Source organism: Phalangium opilio, unplaced genomic scaffold (assembly GCF_054372755.1).
Source record: "Phalangium opilio isolate 3A_F unplaced genomic scaffold, DU_Popi_V2 ptg000105l_1, whole genome shotgun sequence".
NCBI lineage: Eukaryota > Metazoa > Arthropoda > Arachnida > Opiliones > Phalangiidae > Phalangium > Phalangium opilio.
Window position 1 is genome coordinate 4,259,430 of NW_028324207.1, and position 14,207 is coordinate 4,273,636.

Sequence of the window (14,207 nt, forward strand, 5' to 3'; positions counted from 1 at the left end):
ATGGATATTCATTTATGAGGCCGTTGATAAGGCAAGCCTATAGGTGTAACCTTTCGCTGAAAGTCAAGCCCCATTATGCTAGCGGTCGACTACTAGTAGTCGTTTTCGCTAATGGCGCTTGCCTTCCACGTAGAAATGCTAGAGTACCCCAAAATAAGGCAAAATGGCACGTGGAAAAGAGACAAAAAGAGTTATCCCAACAGCAAACTCATCATCGCCGCGTGCTTTTCTCGACATCTTTCTCCTTTTAACTAAGAGTTAGGATTCCCTTCTGCCTCCTCGGCGGCTTTTGCTACATTTTTTTTCATGATTTTTTTACGTAGCGTTGGAATACGTGCCTAGGAAAATGTATAGAATAGTGGCGGAAGAAGAGAGCGGCTTGCCGGATGGAATGTAAGGAGGCCCTTTCACATATGTCAGATGCATTATCGCTATTTAACGAGCCTGCTCGGGCTAGACCTCTCAACTAAAGCTATACAAGAACCTTTGCTTACCGGTAAATACAACCAGAGTTTTTTATATATATATTTCGATTAAGGGAAGATAAACCTGGGACATTTAACAAAAATATCTACCGTCGTTTCATTTCGCATAACCTTAATGCCAGCGGTGTAGCCTATTTGTAACATTAGCGCGGGAAATAGAGACGCTAGTTGCTCACGTACCGTCCGTAAAGTACTATAATTTAGCGTACACCGCTGAAATTTTCCCATTTACAGAATACCATAATATGATCATGGTATTTTAAACGCTTTGTTACCGTTACACTATCAATCATTATTTCTGAATGATTTCGTATTTTTGGTAATACGGACCAATATTTTAAATATTTAGTTCAATAGAATATTGTATAGAATCGAAAAGGATGTTCCCTCTGTCTTAAAAATAGACGGTAGTTCTCATAGAAATACAATGGGGCTAAGTAGCAGCACTTCACAATAGCCTTCTGTAGAGACGTCACAAGGTACACTGGATGATATTTCAACTCCAGTTTACGTCAATTCTCCCTGGTCGTACTAGTAGCAGGTTAAGCTATAGTTTGCTCAGGTCCTGTTAGTCTTGAAAGGGTTATATGGTGCTTGTAACGTTTAAAAGGTTTAGGTCATGGCTAAACAGACCGCTATTACAGTTTTTTATTGTGTTATAGCTTTTTTTGACACGTTATCTTTCAAAAGTAATTAATGTAATGATAAAATGTTTTCGCGGAATGGAATTGTGGTCGAAAAGCCGGGATAGGTAAATTTTGAAAATTTATTACCAGTAAAATAAGTTATTTTAACAGAAAACAATAATGAAACGTTGCTTTTCTTAAGCATGCTTTTAAGTTTCAACAGGAGGTTTCTTTTATTACTTTTGATGCATTTTGCAATTTTATGTGTATATACACAGTAAGTAAATTCATTTGAGATTACAGGATCAATTGATATATCGGAAACTAGATACGACAATCTTTTTATATTTGTTCACTTGCTATACGCCTAGAAGCTGGAAATTATGAACTTCGGTTGTTGTTAGCCTTCTACACCATATATTTTGAATTCAATAAAATAGGTATTCTTGGACACAATGGAAATCCTAGGTGGTATACAATGTCTTAAGGATGGGCGACACCGATACTTAACACGATAGTGCCATCTTCTTAAATAATTTAAACATTAAAATACTATAAAATATTTATAAGGCGAAACCGTACGCAGCTATTGGTTTATCATTTCTGAAATGAGATTTAGGCCTAACTATAGGAGATAATGATAATCTTCTTTGGCTATGGCGGGATGCTAGCTTTTTTTCTTTGATAGTAGGATTTGGAAGACAGACTTTTGATCCACTCTTTATCATCTAATACGATAGAGCAACCCTCGGTTTTTCCTGGATTTTCACCGTTTCTAGAATGGATGGCGGTCGTCTCCTATATAACCCCAGTGTCTGTCCATTACAGGAAATACGGTCTTCGGAGTTCTTTCTTATATTAGCCGACGTTGCCCTATTACTGACCAAAACGTGCCGCGAATAATGGTCTTCCCAAAGAAAGAGGAGGTCAACACTAACTGCCCTTTTCGTGCATTAGCATCGTATGTTCGGCCAAAGTAGATATTTCTTGATTTTGGAAACAATATCATGTACTGTACATCGTGTAACATTAGTATCTTATTTATGATAAAGAAGTAGCAAGATTGTAAGGTACTGATACGGTCTTCCCATCTTGTAGTTTTCCAGTGGTAAAATAGTTCAAAAGCGTCTTTATTCTTCTTAACCCAGGATTGGACACTGAATAATTATGAAATACAGCCTTTACGTATCAGGCTGCGTTCAGTAAAGGCTCTTTCAGACGATCCAACCTTTTGACTCAGCTTGATGGGTCAACCCGCGAGTTGAATCAACTAGTTGGATCGTGTGAATAGACGCTGGATGAGTTGAGTCACCAAAAACGTTGGCTAGGAAAAAAACTTTTAAAGTTCATTTCTCCAGCCAATCAAACTGAATTACAAAAAAAGCCTTTTTCGCGGGCTATTTTGTAAGTGCCAAAGTAGGTGGCGCTAAAAAGTTCCATTTGGCGGTAAAAGTTTAGTCGTGTGAATAGGAAGGATTTATTTCACTGTTCCCTTCAAAAGTTGGGCAAGTTGATACAGATTTTTGACTCATCGAGCTGAGTCAAAAAGTTGGATCGTCTGAAAGAGCCTTAACACTCATCAGGAAAAACATCGATGTTTGGGAAAATGAAATCGGTGTTCTTTTGACGTCATGATGACGTTGCAGTTGTTGAACGGCACAATTTTGTGTAATCGATGCTTTTCAAAATGGCGACGATATTATGATAACGTTAGGGCAGAGGCTTGAATAATAAAACCGAAATATTTACAGAGATATTGTACTTCAACTCAAAAATTAAATCAAAACGTCTACCTCTTAAAGCTCTGTCATAATCCTTTTTTACTGAAATAATATATTGCTTTTTAGTTTTATTATCCATAGGATAATATTTGTCAATTCTTCATTATTTAAAATTGCAGGAGATTGGGATGTAGTTCTCTCCATTTTTTGAGTCACGGCGCACATTGTTGAAATTTACGTCTCTGATGCTCATCAAAAAACGTCCTCTCACAGCTGATTTTTCTGATGTGAAAAACCGTTCAGTAAGACATCGATGTCATCTTTTAGTCATCGATGTTTTTGATGCCGGTTACTGAACGCAGCCTCAGTTTGTTGTAGAGCTCAGCATTATCAATCCATTATCCGCAAATCAGTAATTAACCGATTTCTAACAAAACAAGACGGTCTAGCCCATAATTAAGCCACATCGTTCACGTATTCAAGTTATCTCTACTACAGTTTTACGTGTAGTGAAATTTCCCTTCGTGTACCGGTGAGGGGGTATAGTTTTTCTTTGGTTGCAATGCAACTTGAATCACAAGTTTCCAACGTTACTTCTATTTTCCCATTATTTCTAATATTATTATTCTGGTGTCTCATCGCTTTGGTCCCATTGAACCGAATTCCCATTCGACAGAACGGCCTTTTTTGTGGTGTCCCATTCGACCGAACGTAGCCAAAAGGTGCGATTTTATTATAGTCCCATTGGACCGAAATTCTATTGAACTGGAAGAAGACATACTGTGTGGTTTTGCATTAAATATATTTTTAATTAATAGGAAAATGTTTTGGAAAAGGCGGCAGCTAATTAATAGAAGAATATTTTAGAAAAGGTGGTAGCTAATTAAAAGGAGAATATTTTAGAAAAGGTGGTAGCTAATTAAAAGGAGAATATTTTGGAAAATGTGGCAGCTAATTAGTAGTAGAATGTTTTGGAAAAGGTTGCAGCTAATTAATAGGAGAATATTTAGGAAAAGGTGGCAGCAATTTAATAGGAGAATGTTTTGGAAAAGGTGGTAGCTAATTAAAAGGAGAATATTTTGGAAAAGGTGGTAGCTTATTAAAAGGAGAATATATTGGAAAATGTGGCAGCTAATTAGTAGGAGAATGTTTTGGAAAAGGTTGCAGCTAATTAATAGGAGAATATTTTGGAAAAGGTGGCAATGAATTATTGGAACCATTATTTTGGAAAAGGTGGCAGCTAATTAATAGGAGAATGTTTTGGAAAAGGTGGTAGCTATTTAAAGGGAGAATATTTTGGAAAAGGTGGTAGCTAATTAAAAGGAGCATATTTTGGAAAAGGTGTCAAAGAATTATTGGAACCAAACCAAATCAAACCTAACCTAACCTAACCTAACCCAACCTAACCTAACCTAACCTAACCTAACCCACCTGAAACCAAAATATTAAAATTTTAATTTAAAACTTAAGGGCTAAGACTGTACTTCATTTTAAGCACAATTTGTTTATTAATTCTATATATCTCTTGCCTTGAAAGTGAGCGTTTTAATTAGTATCACGAAACATTTACTTTTAATATTATTAACATATCTTTCGGAGATTCGAACCAACAACCTATCGCTTCGCAGTCCAACCTCGGTTCCACTACACCACCGAATCGCTGACGGCTACAGTGCTTCAAGTTATTTTCATGTATTTTTTAGGGGCATATTCGGACGATTGGGATTTCGGTCCATCGGGAATATAGCCATTGGGCTGGAAATCTAAAATCATTGCGGGATATTCGGTCAAATGGGATTTCGGTCCATTGGGAATTCGGTTTAAAGGAACGATACCGTCTCGCCGATACAATGTAGTTAAAAACATACCGATAGACCTATGGGTACACTCGTCACAGAATTCTGGCCCGCTCCTATTTTTTTTCGCCCTATTTTTTAGGTTGGGTAAAAATCGCGTTCTAGAAACACTCCTTTCATATCATCAACTTTTTCCCAACATGAGTTTGTAGGTGAGGCAGTATAGTATCGGGCGTAGGATATGCGGGACCGCGGTTCGAATTTCGGTGAAGGAAAAAATCAAATTTAAAAATTAGGAAACAAACAAAAAAGTTGTCTATGTACAGTGCCACCTGGAGGTTGTTCTGAGAAGTACTATTAAAAAAAAGAAGGAAACCTCTTTTTCTACACACCAGGTCAAACTAATAGCGGCAAATAGCCCATCTTATTTAAATACGATTTAACGTACCACTCGATAACTTTCGAGTAGAGATACAGAGAGTATGACATAGATGATTGAAAAATAATACCGAGCTCTAATTTGTCGCATATCAGCAGAAGTATAATTATTTTCTTCGAGAGGAGTGTACTACCAAGCTTGGTAAATGAAAAATTATTCTTTCCAACATCAGAACAAGGTTAGTAAACCAAATCAAATACACGATAAATATTTCTTTCATCATTACTGCATTAGCGCTTATGTATTTGCCAATGCGCACTTGTGATTTTTTGTCCCACGTCATGACGAATCTGTTTACAGGTAATCAATTTCAAAAATTTACTTATCTCGGGTTTTCGGGCACAATTCCATTCCCCCAAAACATTTTATCATTTCATTAATTACTTTTGAGAGATAACGTGTCAAAATAAGCTTAAAAACAATAAAAAACTGAAATAGCGGTCTCTTTAGCCGTGACCAAAACCTTTAAATCAGTGTTGCCAATGTTAGAAAGTGGATTTTCCCACATTTCCCACACCCCTTTTTTTCCAGTCATATTTATCTGGACTATTTACCCTACTAAGATTAATATGGAATATCACTCCGCATGGCTTTGACAATATGTACAAATGCGCCAAAATGCTTTAAAGCTTTAAAATTCTCAAAGTATGATTTTTTTTCAGTACACAGAAAAAAATGTGTTAGGAAATTGAACACAATCCCTGAACATCTTCATGCAACACTCTCCTATACATGTTCAAAAATGAGAACATGTTCAAATAGAAATCTGTTCTTTTTTCTAATGCATTCAAGCCATTTTGTGTTTGATTTTGAACGTGTTTTTATTTAAGTGTTCTGCCTCTGAACATGTTAATTATGCAGAAAATGTGTTCAGGAGCTGAACACAATCCCTGAACACCTTCATGCGACTCTTTCTACTATACATGTTCAAAAATGAGCACATGTTCAAGTGAAAATATGTTCACTTTCTAATGTGTTCAAGACGATTTTTGTTTCGGTTTTGAACGTCTTTTACGTGTTAAGCATACACTCTAAGAAAATGGGGCGCGTTTTAACACCTTTAAAAGTAGTTTGGGGCCAAATTTGACATCATTACAGGTGTTCATTTACACCCCTGAAAGGGTTTAATAACACTTATGGAGCAATTGGTGCTATAAAATGGTGCAACAGAGGTGCAGTTTAACACCTTTTTAACTCTTATATCGAACTAAAACTTAATTTTTACTCTCACATGAGTGTTGTGCAATTCTTTAAAGGGTGCGGCATAGCACCTTTCAGAGTGTCGCATAACACCTTTCAGAGTGTCGCATAACACCTTTCAAAGTGTCGCATATCACCTTTCAGAGTGTCTCATAACACCTTAAAGAGTGGGTGATTTATTAGCAATCAGTGCTATATTCACAGCAAGGTTCCACTTTGAGTTAAATTAAGAGGAAAGTTCTTACATGCAGAACTATACCGCTTTAAGCAATGCTTGCAGGGCCGGATTAAGAGGGGGGCGAGGGGGCACTGGCCCCCGGGCGCAAGTCTTGTTGGGGGCGCATAGAGTTCAACTATTCCCTCTTAGGGACATTTGCTGTTCTGTTTTTTCCGACTAAAGGGGGCGGCCCCCGGTGCAAAATTGCTTAATCCGGCCCTGAATGCTAGTTCTAGCTAGCATTCAGTGTGAAACTGCATAAAAGTTGGTAATTTTTACCGACTTAATAGCCTCTGAAAAAGGCAGAAAGTTTTAAATTACTATAATTTCATCGGGTATTAAGTTGGTTTTGGAGGCCATAATATCCAAGCAGTAGATATAAACGTTCTTGTTAAATTTAATAATCTCTTTTCACTAAGAATTTTTCGAGCACCAGAAACGCGTTTGACCTAATCTACTCTACAATATTTAAAAAAAATTTCATTTTCTACTCTAATGATTCTCAAAATAAAGATAAGACATGTCACAAAAGTTGGCGTCTGTAGTCGCCCTACTAACATAGTCTCGTTTTTTTGTGTCGCACAATACTTTTAAGAGTATCGCTTAACACTTTCAAGAGTGCAGTAGCGTTGCTAGGGTTTGAAATTTGGGGGGGTGGGGGGGTTTAAGTTTATTATTCGTATATTAAAGATTTACAAACTTTTATTAATAAAGAGTACGGAACCGATCAGTTAGTGACTATGAGACAATTGTGGATGAAAGAATTTCACTCGTCTTTTATAAGTTCAGTTTCCGTTTGCTTTTAGTCCCCACTACTGTTTGATATTGAAATTCATCTCTACAAAGATGAAACTGAACGAAATTATCATAATAATTTTTTACACTATATTGCTACAAAATTTTAGGGGATACGAGCAATTTTTTAGTAGAATTTACGGATTATTTTAAGGGGGCTAACTTTGAAATTTTAGGGGCGCTAAAGCCCCCAAAAAGACTTAGCGACCCCACTGCAAGAGTGTCGCATGACGCTTTTAAGAGTGTCACCTAACACGTTTCAGAGTGTCGCCTAACACGTTTAGCAGTGTTTTACAAAAGTACAATACCCTCTGATTACGAATTTCTTTGTTAATTTTATTTAAAGGATAAAAATATATTCTTTCATGAATAACATGTTTAAAAAATGCTTAACAATCAAGTTTTTCAATAATTTTTTACTGTTTGTATTGACTTTAATATTAAAACATTAATGAAAATGAAAGACCTTATTTAAGAAACCCGCAGTACTATAATTTTCCATTTTTAATTTCAAAACGGTTTTAAAAAGTTTTATTTTACACCGAATTTACACCTTAAATTGGCCCCACAAAAACTCAAGGTAATGAAACTCTCTTTGGGTGTTTTTAAGGTGTAAAAAAAGTGTTTTCTTAAATTACACTTCCCTTTCTTAGAGTGTACGAACATGTTAAGTACAGTCGCCGCAATTAAAAACTTTCTCTCTCGCGACGTCTTGTTTCAACAATAAGCCGCAAATTATTGATCTGATACAATTGATAAAAAAAACTTATCGTATATTGTTGTTTTAATAAAGATTTGCGGCTTATTGTTGAAACAAGACGTCGCGAGAAAAAAAGGTTTTAATTGCGGCGACTGTACCTCTCTCATTCTAGAGTCCAAGAGAGATATGTACGAGAATTTCTTACTTGTAATTAATAATTAATAGGTATTACTGTACTGAGGTTTAAGTTATTTTGCTAGTAAAAGGACTATTAAGTATTGAAATATATTTTTGTCTTGTAATAGTTACTTAAAACTTACCCACAAAAAGGATTACACCTTTAATATTCTGAAGGGCCAAGGCTTAAAAATCCTGCCCAAAACTTATGTGCTGTTACTTTCGGGATCGGTTTTCTTATTAGCACATTAGCAGCAGTAAAGGTTGCAGACGAATTTTAGGGAATATTAAAATTTCCAAAACATAAGTAAATGCAATTGCAAAATTGCTTTGTCAGAGAGTTCGTCTCATCGTCTGGGCTTTGCCAAGAAACGTTTTCAAGGCGTATAGTTAAATTAAATTCGCATTCCAAATATTTATTATTTAAAAATATGCTTACCAGTCTGGTGATTATTTTAGAGGGGTCTAAGTTTGAAATTTGCGGGGGGGGAATAGGGAGCTTTACCCCCTCCCCCCCCCCCGAAAAAAAGGCCTAGCGACGCCACTGAATCATTGAATTGTATAATTACTTCAAGTTTAAATTCATTCCTGGGCGACAAAGAAAAACCATGGATATAAAGAATGCGCGTGAAGAAATAGGTTTTCACGCTATATGATAAGCAACTTCCTATCTCCGACGGGACCTTATTCGGTGTATACTCTGTTCCAGCTTTAGTCGTCAGCACGCACAAAGCTACGTTACATAGAGATCTAGCTTAGAGTGTGCTGAGAACCAAAGCTGGAACAGAGTATATATCGAATAAGCTTCGACGAAGTACGCCTTCAACTACAAGGTTTACAGAACATGAAAACAAATGATCGCGTTCGCTGTTCCTAAATTTTTAATGCGTTCATTGTGAAAGTGTTAAGATTTTGTGTTCAACTGTTACAATTTTTCCAAATAGAAACAAAAATTAGAAGTTGAACGCCAAAATTAAGCGAAGTGTTCAATAAATTACACTTTTTCATCACTTAAACATATCAAGAAACCAAAATCTGATTTTTGAACACAAAAATGTGTTCAAATCATTAACACACTTTTTTCTGTGTACCAAACTTAAAATCACCGAATTTATTTCAAAATGTCGCTTGAAATTATTTAGCCCGGCAAAATTTTCGAAAATGCACTACTTTTAACTGCATAGTCGGCACTATTAACCCTTTAACAGGAAAATTCCGACATTTGATCGATTACGGAAAAATATTACCTTTTCCCCACAGAGAATAAAACCAAACCTAAATTTCCAACGATGTGGGAAATTACCGACACATTGGAACACTGCTTTAAAATGTTACATCAAGCACCCTTTCGAGACATGTCCTAAACAAATTAGTGCTTAACTCGCTAGTAGTACGACCACGGAGAATTGATATAAACTGTAGTTGAAATATCATCATGAGCGACCTGCGGAACTGAATAGTCTCTAACCATTGTTTGAAACTAGAGATAGAAATAGGGGAGTAGTATTAATCATGCCCTGAGCTATGAGAATGAACAGTATGACGATTGACTAAAGTACACTAGACATTACATCATTTTGCATAACCACTAGTAAAAATCTAACTGTCCCAACTGAATTTTCCGCCATTGTTTTAAAATGTTCCACTGCGAAGCATGCCGGGCACAAATGAGGGGAACCTTTTAAAACTCACGGTCATACACGTACTCTCTCAAAAGTAATTAATGTAATGATAAAATGTTTTGGGGGAATGGAATTGTGCCCGAAAAACCGACATAAGTAAATTTTTGAAATTGATTACCAGTAAAATAAGCTATTTCAACGGAAAACGGTAATGGAACGTTGTTTTTTCTTAAGCATGCCTTTAAGTTTCAATTAAAAAGGAAAATTAATATCTGATCCTTCATTCAAGTGATAACCTCAGTCTTATCGATACTTTTTTAAGTCTTGCTTTTACCAAGGCATTTTTGATTAATCTGTAGGTTGATTTCTGAGGATTTAGTACCAAACATTTATAGAATTAACCCCACGGTGCGATGCCCATCTGAAGTTTGATGAGCATGGGAGCAAAAAAATGGTGAACCAGGGAAGAATCAAGTTACATAACTAAAGTGTTAAGAATTAAGAGTTTACAGAGTGTCAACCCTCTTCAATTATCACCTTCTGATATCACCAATGTCATTTACCAATAATGTTTCTGCATGGCGCTTACGGCCTTTGGTTGGAAAAAAATTACATTTGTAACCTCCCGAGTTTCTACTCTAGGGGTGTAGTATTAACATGGAGGATTAACACCCTGTGTTACCTTTGACCTTTCCTTAACTATAAAAGGGTCAACGGCTTATCATTATAAGGCAGTCATTCTCCACTACTAAGATGTAGTAGTTCGCTCGAGCGTAGGGCCTTGACCCTGGTATTGGACTTCATCACGATTAGTAATTATTATTTAAATTCTTTAATTGTACTAAATGCAAGTCGGCATTTAATTATTATTATTTAGTTTAATAAAAGTATGAATGAACCTACGATAACGGGAGTAGTTTAATTTTAGTATTAGCCAAGGCTTTTATGGCCACGTGGGGCGAGTTTAGAAATCTCGCAAGCGTGGTTACACATTAAAAACTCAAATCACCGACAAATAGTGCTTTTGGTTTTTGCGAAATTTAGAATCTAAAGTACTGTATTGAAAAATATAATTACAGAAATTTTACATTTGTATGGAGCACCAACAATTTGAGGGGCATTATTCCATAGCCGGTACAGTCTTTGCTTGAAACGGAATGACCCTCACATTAGTCAGAGTAATGTTTGTTATTACTCGGACTACTATTTGTTATTATGAACGGCTCTACAAGACAGCAAACAAAACCAGGCCGAGCTAATATAACGACCACTGAGAGTTTTTCCTTTTCTCTACTGCATGTTATGATCTGCACTAGTTTCAGAGGGTGAGGTATATTTTTCAAATCTTAATTAAAGTTGTACAATAACAGAACGGGACGTACATCTTTACTTGCTATATTGATGAAACCCTACTGATGATGCGAACTTTCAGGCTAGCTTTTAAATGGAACCTGAAGACTCTTCCGGCCACATCTAATATTCCATTTGCCAGATTCTAATTCTGATTCTCGTATTTATATCAAATATGAATGATTGAAATCTTCCGCAAGTTCTAAGGCAGATTCCAATTCTATCTCACAAAGAGTATTAAAAGCTCAAAAATTGTAAACTCCTGAAAGTTTTAGAATTAAACTGGAACACGGTATACTACCTTGAATATACACATTTTAATTATACAGTTTTTCGAAAAATGAGTAAATGACATTGTTATTGAAAGAACACAATATATTTTTAATTAACTTGGAAGGAAACAAGTTGGGAAAACAAAATAAGCTTCTCCGAGTCGAGACGCAATTAAGAGGTTTCTCTTAAATTATTATAAAAATATAATTGATATTAATTAATTTAGTCGTTATTACTTTACCTTAATTCTAGTTATATCGTTTTAAGAAACTTCATTCTAAAATAATTTTAAACATAGCTATTGTTGACGTTTGAATTCAAATGTATGCCTCTAACCATTTTTGGAAATTAAAGGTAAATAAGGCGATTGATTCACAATGAATTTTAAGAAAACCCGCAATTGCTTGAACTGTTGGTGGATGCTAGACATGTTTCGTAAACCTAAACGATCGCAGCGTATTTCATAATCCTAACGCACACGTTTGCTCCGATTCGTCAACTGTGAACGCGGTGACAGACAGACACGTCCAGGGTATTACCTCTCCGTGACGTTATCGTCCTTCGGAGAGGTAAAAGTTCATTAGCATTGAGAACAGTTGATTGAATTTAATTTTAAATAAATATAAAATATTTAACGTATATGAATTTGTGATTCGAATAGAAATAGGTAAATATGTAAAGTAGGAGGAGCTAATTCAAAAATATAACAAATCATCACGAGTGACGTTTCTAGACTGGAGAAATGAAGCTCGCGCTCTAATTCGTAAGATCATGGAAAGAATGAGCGTGAGGAAATTTGTTTTCATGCTATAATGTGAAAAAATTTTTCACGTGCATTCTATAATCTATATCCATGGCTTAACAATAAATCACCAGACTCACGTCACGTGCAAAATCACGCGTAACTTTGATGACGATTTCATATTTTTCAACAAGTTCAGCAAGACCAAATACTTTATATATTCACCTATTAAGAGAGTTAAGATTAATCTGATTACTTTAGTAAACTGAAGATAGCTATTGTGACAATCGCGTAGCAGCGTCACTTTGCAACGCTTTTTACATCTTGAAAATTTTCTTTTCTCATATTAAAAATATCCAGATTATCCGGATTTTGGCACGAAAATGTAATGTTGTTAACTAAATCCAAAGTGCTTCAGCTCGAGGCGTACTGCCAGTTTTCTAGGTGGAAATAACAGATAAATGTGTACTGAAAGCAATCTTTCTCTTCACTTGACGTTTTTCACTTACTTACGTTGAGAAGAGCATAATGCTTCTAAATTGATACATACAATTTATTAAAGTTATTTACAATTGAACAAGTATTTAACATATTTTAGCAATTATTTGGTAAAACGCACTTGTTTGTTAATTTATTAATAGGTTAGTTTGGTTCTCAACTAACGTTGGTTTCTACCTTCTCTAGTAGATGCCTACAACTTTGAATTAAATGCCTTACAACTAGCAATTATTTACGAAAACGCACTAATTTTATTAATTGTGATATTTTATTTTTTTTGACCAATTAACGTTTGTCTCTTAATTCACTTGTACATTCCTACACTATATTAAAGAAACTTAACAATTATTACAATATTTTGTTAATTAATCACCAGAAGCACGCGAGTTATCAAGTCTAATGTGAATTTTTATTCGGAGTTAAAAATTAACAAATATTAGGTTCAAAAACAATTTACAAAACTCTCGTAACAAATCATGCGCTCCGCGATTCGACTATTTAAAATGTGCACTTGCTACTGTAACACGCAACCATTGGCAGCACCAGAAAACTTAATTGTAGCACTTATCAAAAGGCAAGCTTGGTTTTCGATAATCTGTATATAAACCAGGGATAGATTTAATTTTGGAAGTAGGAATGGAGAACGGTTAATATTTACTTAAGTCCGACTCATAGTATAGAGCCCCTCCCTCCAACACGTAACGAAAAGTTTAAATAATCTTATTGGCTCACTTAAACTACGTTTTGATGACGTTGCTGACGGGGACGGCGAAATATACGTAATTCGTTTTTACCTCTGTCGCTATGACCCGCCTCTTCTTTCATACCCCCCGTCCCGGGGAAGAGGGTCCGGAACTTTAACGCGCGCCAACACTACTCTGTTCTCCATTCCTACTTCTAAAATTAAATCTATCCCTGATATAACGAAAAAAAGTTCCGTAACCGACTCCTTTCATTGGAGTGTCTGGCGGCCGCCTGACTGAAATAGATAATTCGTTTTACGAGCAATATCAAAATCTTCTGCTAAAACTGTTTTATAAGAATGACGCTCGTATTTTCGACGGTCCATCTATAGAATTATTATCGAGTTGCGTGCAAAAATATATCTTCTAAAATAGTGATTTATGGATTTAAAAGCATTTTTGTTTTGTGCATTCGTTTGAACAGGGAAAGCTAAGAAATAAGCTTGAAATGAGTGGGTTATCCCTTCCAAAAAAATCTTATAAAATATTTAGTTTTTATAAGGACTCCTTGAGATCATTAAAAAAAAGCATTTCTCTTGGAAACGGACAACATCTCAACTAGCTTTAATATATTTTGTGCTAGAAAGAAGATTTTAGTGAGTCGATAATAAGAGTTTAACGAACTCTTTTTTTATATTGCAATCATGAATGAAACCCTGAATGGTGAATCAAAGATAGATTATAAACAAAATGGTTTTCAATAGATTGTGCTGTTCCAAAAATAAGTTTCGTTTCACATAAAAGTTATCAATACGAAATGAACCGCCTAAGGATGGAAGTTTTAAGCTTCAATAAAAATAAGTGATAACAGTTTAGATCATTA

The 14,207-nt window shown here is 35.4% G+C and overlaps 1 long non-coding RNA gene across 2 annotated transcripts; it reads right to left on the minus strand.

Moving 5' to 3' along the window:
• Positions 1 to 7,147: 7,147 nt before the first annotated feature.
• Positions 7,148 to 9,244, minus strand: LOC149627436 (uncharacterized). 2 transcript variants are annotated; one of them, XR_016374596.1, is made up of 2 exons: positions 8,596 to 9,244; positions 7,148 to 8,510 (listed from the first exon to the last, which is right to left on the minus strand). It is a non-coding gene; the product is annotated as an uncharacterized LOC149627436 (long non-coding RNA). The 2 variants fall into 2 exon arrangements; XR_016374595.1 differs by having other exon boundaries at positions 7,148 to 8,515.
• Positions 9,245 to 14,207: the final 4,963 nt, after the last annotated feature.